This window comes from Carlito syrichta, unplaced genomic scaffold (assembly GCF_000164805.1).
Source record: "Carlito syrichta isolate Samal-C Ts95f unplaced genomic scaffold, Tarsius_syrichta-2.0.1 Scaffold202475, whole genome shotgun sequence".
Classification (NCBI taxonomy): domain Eukaryota; kingdom Metazoa; phylum Chordata; class Mammalia; order Primates; family Tarsiidae; genus Carlito; species Carlito syrichta.
Window position 1 is genome coordinate 2272 of NW_007146571.1, and position 6196 is coordinate 8467.

General features: G+C 44.3%; 1 pseudogene; it reads right to left on the reverse strand.

Moving 5' to 3' along the window:
- Positions 1–3233: 3233 nt before the first annotated feature.
- LOC103253131 lies at positions 3234–5409 on the reverse strand (annotated as a pseudogene).
- Between the last annotated feature and the right edge of the window lie 787 nt (positions 5410–6196).

A 6196-nucleotide genomic window follows, 5' to 3' on the forward strand; every position in this document is an offset into this window, starting at 1 on the left:
TCTCAATATAAAATTAATGGAGAAATTCCAAAGTTCGTTTTTGTAAAAATTATCATGTAAGAGACACCTGGTGGTTCCTAGCATCTGGTTCTCTGAGATCTTTGTCCAAATTGTGATCTAGCATACCTAGAAAAATAAATTAAATACAACTACTTAGATATATGAATTTCTACAAGTTGAAGTTTTGAATGGGCTGTAAAGAGAGTAAGGTTATATTCTTGGGCTAATTTCTAAGACTAGTGGGTCTAATACAATTATATATGAATCAAAATTAATAGAAACTAATTTAATTCTTAAGCCATTGTTACAACAAAGAAAAAATACTTCTCACTGTATCACAATGGTTATGTGTTAATTTTAAAAACTTAAAACGTGAAGAAAACAAAAAGCATTCATAATTCCATCTCTTTCGAAAGATGAAAATACAGAGATAAAAGTATTGTTGGTATTTTGGGTATGTTCCTACAGTGTAAAAAAACTTTTGGACAGAATAGTATAGTCCTGAAAGGCTGGACTCCCATAGTTGAAATGTTGAATCTATCTTTTACTCCTTGTATGACCTTGGGTAAATTATCTCTACTCCTAAATCTGCCTTTGCTTACATTAATTTAGCTTAGTTTTAAAAAATTTTCCCCCATAATGTCCCATTCTTGCCCTATGGAATTCACCCCTTTCTTTTTCATCTCACCAATTGTTTTAACATACTTATTTAAATGTCTTTTTAGTTTTAGTCCAGGATTGTATTTCTTAAAATCTAAGTTCTCCAGGGGGTTGTTTCTGCTGACTTTGATAGTGATTTGTTCCCTTGTGTAGTTTGTAACTTTTCTCATGAATTTAGACTTGGCATGCTTTCGTGCATGGGCTGTAGAGACATACTCATGGAGAAGTGCTATTTTCTTCTACTGGGAAATATCATTTATCCATTTTATGTCAGGGGGTTTCTATCTGGATACTGAGATTTCAGATTCAATATCAACAGATGGTGTATGATTGGGGCTTGGTTTCTTATATGAGGACTTTTCTTCCAACCATGACTTCTGGTAAACAGCTTAGCTTTTTTGCCATTCTCTACAACCAGTTGGTGGAGTTGCCTCACCCCTATTTCATAGGTGAGCAGCCCATTGTGTTTCTTGGATTCATATAGAGTGCTTATACCCAACTCTCTGCTATGTACAGGTCTTAATTGCATCTCCTGAGTTAGTGAAAAAGGCATTAAACCTATCTTACAAAACCCATGCTCAGCCGCAGTAATCCCATGCTCCCATCAGCTTCATCTCCATTCATCTGTGTAACTTTGAATTATTTCTTTGTTTCTTATTCCTGGAGTTACTTCTTTCTTGGAATATTTCCAGGAATGGTTGTACTTTATCCATCATTTGCTTGGTGGAGTCAACTGGAAGGATGAAAGTGGTGGAGGAGTGTGGAATAGATTCTCCACTACTTATTGAATCCACTGTTTTGACTGAAAATCAATTTAACCTACCCATAATTCCATTTCTTTATTATATCTATATCAGAAATAATGTTTTTGAAAATTCAATGAGATAATACCTGCAAAGTTCTTAGCACAGTGCTTAGTACATGGAGGTGGCCAATAAATATTAGCTAGTACTATCACCAGCCAACCTGCATTTAAAATTTTATATGAGTATAAAGTTTTAAAAATAAGTATATTATATATACTTATATATTCATTTATCATTACCAATATATAACAATATGTTATTAATAATATAATTATCAATGTGAACAAGTATATGCATATAGGGTAGATCTATATAAATATGTATATTTTATTATTTTCAACAAGTATTTAGTTTTTATTTGTAATGGAAAGTCCCAGCATTCCGCTCTTGTCCAGTGCAGGTAACTGTACACATATACACTCACACTCACATCATATCAGGACAGCCTCCTTCAGGGGTTCAGCTCAGAAGCCCAAAACTAATAAGGTACAGGTAGAAATTTGGATTTCTAGACCTGTGTCCCCCTCTTCCAATCCTAACAGGTATTTGCGACTTGAGGTTCAGGCTCCTTTCTCAGCTTCACACAAGTAAATATTAAAATGTCAGACTTCAGAGCTATCTTGGGGGTGGGGAGGAGCAGTCTCCCAGCACGAAACATTCAACCTCAGTCATGGGGGTGGGGGTGGGGGGAGGGGAACCAGTTACACCTACGTCACATTATTTATGAAGTAAGAATTACATTTTATCTAATACCTCAAGAAAGGAGCTCTAGTCCCTCAGGAAAGCTGCCTGGGGCAGCATTTGAGCCTCTTCTTCACACAGGCATAACTGAACTGAACAGCTAATACCTAGCGAATAGTGTTTATACTTACTTAACCACATCAATGAAACAAACTTGAAGGAATTTAAAAGGCAATTTAGTTCAAATACAAAAATAAATTTTTACTTTGTTAAAAAATGTTTACATTTTTTTTCTGTTAATTGAGACACAAGCATTCATACTTCTCTCAAAGAGGTGGGCATAGCAGCAAGGCTCTTGGGCCTGGGGTGTGTGGTTTTGAAACAAAGGGAGAAAAGGGAACAGGATGAAAAGGGCCCTAAAAATTAACCAGGATTCTTAAAGTTTGGTTAGTTTACGTTTCCTAACATAAAGGGGTGGGTAATATAGCTCCAGAGAGATCAGGTAAGTGGTAGAGAAATAGCAGGGGGACAAGGTCTTTGCTTCCCCAGACCCCATCCTGCTGGGCTGCCAGCCCTTAAAGTTAAAACACTGTAGGAAAATTCAGGAGCTAGCACTTGTAGCCATAAAGCGGTGCACTTTCCTCATTCAATTAGCTAGGCCCCAGAAAACTTGAAACAGGTAAATCCGGCCCCACCAACATGCTGCCACTCATACAATCCAATTCTTCCTCCAAACTTGATTCGAAGAGCAATAGATGTGAGCTTCAAAGTAACTTACAAATTCTGAGAGGCAAACAAAGCCTCAATGAGGTCAACGGGTAGGTGGGTGAGGATGTAGTTGAAGCAGCGGCAGGCATCCTGATGGCTGGCTCTGCCAGGCTAACAGTCTTGACCCACCAAGCTTTTAGGGGACAAATTGGCAGGGTTAGAGATGAAACACTGACTCAGACTTGGCAGGAGGAAGACAACAGGAGCAGCACCCTCTGGGGTCTCCAAGTCAAAGCTGGATTCAAGAGCATTTAAAGTGGAGTAAATCCTGCAAGGAACTGGCGAGGGACAAAGCAGCAAGAAATGGGAAACAGCCCTCTAAAGGGACCAGCGGTAGAAGAACCGCTTCTTGTATAGCAAAGCAGGGTAAAGCTTTAAGGAAAGTCCATTTACCCCAATCCTGTATCAGATGCACACCAGAGATGCAAGTGGGCCGTAGCTTATGCCCTCCAGTAAAGAGGCTCTCAGGGAAAAGGAAAGGGAGGCTGCCTGGCTAAGGTTATACACTAAGCAATAGTCAGGGAAGTGAACAATATGTGCAGAAGTGTAGTTCTCCAGCGTCACCAGTAGAACTGTTCAGGTAAAGGCATCAGCCTTCTGCTCTGCTGCACTCTCCCTGAGACTTGTGCTTCCTCCAGAAGAGAAAGGGCCTCAGGGCTGCCACTACCTCCCGGTGGCTGAGGCCAGAGATCTGGTGGAGGTTTGCTTTATGTAACTTGAAGCCATAAAGCGGTGCACTTTCCTCATTCAATTAGCTAGGCCCCAGAAAACTTGAAACAGGTAAATCCGGCCCCACCAACATGCTGCCACTCATACAATCCAATTCTTCCTCCAAACTTGATTCGAAGAGCAATAGATGTGAGCTTCAAAGTAACTTACAAATTCTGAGAGGCAAACAAAGCCTCAATGAGGTCAACGGGTAGGTGGGTGAGGATGTAGTTGAAGCTCTTCCTTGCAGGCAGGTTCCAACGTCCAGGCTTGAGCAGGGGGTGGGGGAAATGGGCAAGGGACAAAGGCTATTTTTTGCATTTGAGCTGCCTTCAGGCCACAAGTCACCTTCCACCACCTGGGGTCTTGGATTGCGTACCAGTGGATGACAAAGGGGCTGTCGATCTGAAAGGTCCAATGCCAACAAAGCCTTGGGCAGGTGTTAAGGATGCCCCAGAAGAGAGGCTGCTGTCCAGTGTGCCCAGGACAAGGGCAGGGGTGTTCTGAACAAAGGTGGAATGGAGGTGCCTCCAAACAAAGGATTGTTCGCAGGCATGCCAGCCGTATTGAAGGCAAAGGGTGTGCTCTGACTGGGTGTGCCCAGGGTGTACTGACCAAAGCCTCCTCCAAAAGGGATGATGGTACCTGTGGTCCCATTCTGTCCTGCTCCAAAACTGAATGCTCCCGAGGTGAAGCTGGTGCCTGGGGTAGCCATATTGATCCCTAAGACCCCACTGCCAGCTGGAGTTGCCAATCCCCCAAACAGGAAAGGTGATGGAGTGATGCTGCCAAATGCTGAGCTATTGCTTCCACTGCTGGTGGTCTGGGTGGTAGCTCCAAAGCCAGGCAAGGTCAAGGTCAAAGAAGGCTGAGTGGTGGGTGGGTTCTCAGTGACAGAGTTTGAGGCAACATCTGGCTTGTCCTCTAAGACCTTTTCAAGCCATTGTGGTGAAGCTTTCTTTTCAAAGTCAAATTCTTCAGCAGTATTTGGATAGCCAAACAGGGGATGTGGAGGCAAGGTCAGCGGTTCCCCTCGCCTGGTTGGCAGTAGCTGAACTTTGCGTTTACGTGGCCCAGAGCTGCCAGGTGTAGATGAACAATTCTCCGTGTGTCGTTTCTTCTGTGGGGCTGTATCTTTAACCCTTTCTCCCGGGGATTCCTTTTCTGCTGCCAATGGAGTTGAGGAACCAGAATGATGACATAGCTCTTCTTTAATTTTCTTTGCTGGGTTCTCTGGTGTCTGGGAGCTGGGTGAGGCTGGACTAGAGAAAGGTGACGAACCATGGCCCACTTATCTTCCAGAGCTGTGACTGGGAGATGCCTCGAGTAGAGCTATAGGAACTGGTAATGGCATTGCAGCTGGAGATAGGGATGCCAGCTGTGTATGTGCTTGTCAAGGAGCTCAAGGTAGAGGTGTGGGATCTCTTATTTGTGTGGTCATCTGAGCTCTGGAACTGAGGCCTCTCTTCAGAGACCCAGGCTTAGGCACAAAAGAAGTGGGGACTCCATTGGCCACCAGGGGTTTAAATGCTGAATGACCACTTCCACTGCTATCATGGTGCCTTCTTTTATTTTCCTGTCCATCAGGAAATACTTGGTCTTCTTTCTCCAGTGTTCTGTTCTTCTCCTCTTTGAGGGCACTCGGTATAGTCTCCTTTGCACATGGATCTGGGGCATTACTTGATGGTGAAGATAGTGTTGAGCTGATTATCTGCTCTGGTCTTGCAGAATGAGCCACTTTTCTCTCAGGAGGGGCAATCTTCATGGTCGCTGAGTTATATACCATCTTGGAATTTCGAGGAGACAGCACAATCTTCTTGTGATTACCATTATATCGGGCCTGGTAGATTGGATAGCATTTTCGAGGTGTTATCAGAATCCGATTTGATGAAGTCTCACTGTAGTGGTGGGAAGGCCTCCTAGAATATGGAAGAAAAGGTGTGGAGAGAGAGGGGTAAACGTGTTAAATGGGATGGGTGTGGGGAAGACTGAGGGTCGGGCAGGTTGGTGGGCGGTGGCCAGGCCTCTCCTGCAGATTCCTGCCCTCCTGGGTGGGGGCAGGCTGTGGTGGGCTGAGCTTGCCCAGGTAACTGCCCATGAGCAGCCGATCAGGGTCAGGTCCTTCGAGTCGAGTCTGCGGCTCTAGGAGATTTCTACTTAACTGCTGACTTGGCCAGAGGCAAGGCCAGCAGAGTTCTGTGATGTCAAGCATTCCGAATGAGTGAGGACAATGCATGTGAACCCTCTGACCTCTTGGCTCAGTCCTCACCAGGCCGTGGTAGCCCCCACGGCCAGGAGGCCACCACAGTTGCCGCCAGTACCAGGTACAGCAGTGGGCTGTGTGGCAACAGGCCAAGGACACCACCCCAGCTGCTCACCACAGCCCCAGCTGCCCACCACAGACCCAGCATGACCGTCCCTGACACTTCCTATGGGCCACAGTCACTTTTATCCTCCAGCCACCAGAGACATCCTATAAATACACATTTAATCACTCATGGGCCTTAGTGTGTGTCAGAAACTGTTCCGAGAACTTTACAAATATTAACTCATCTCTTCCTCACAACAATCCT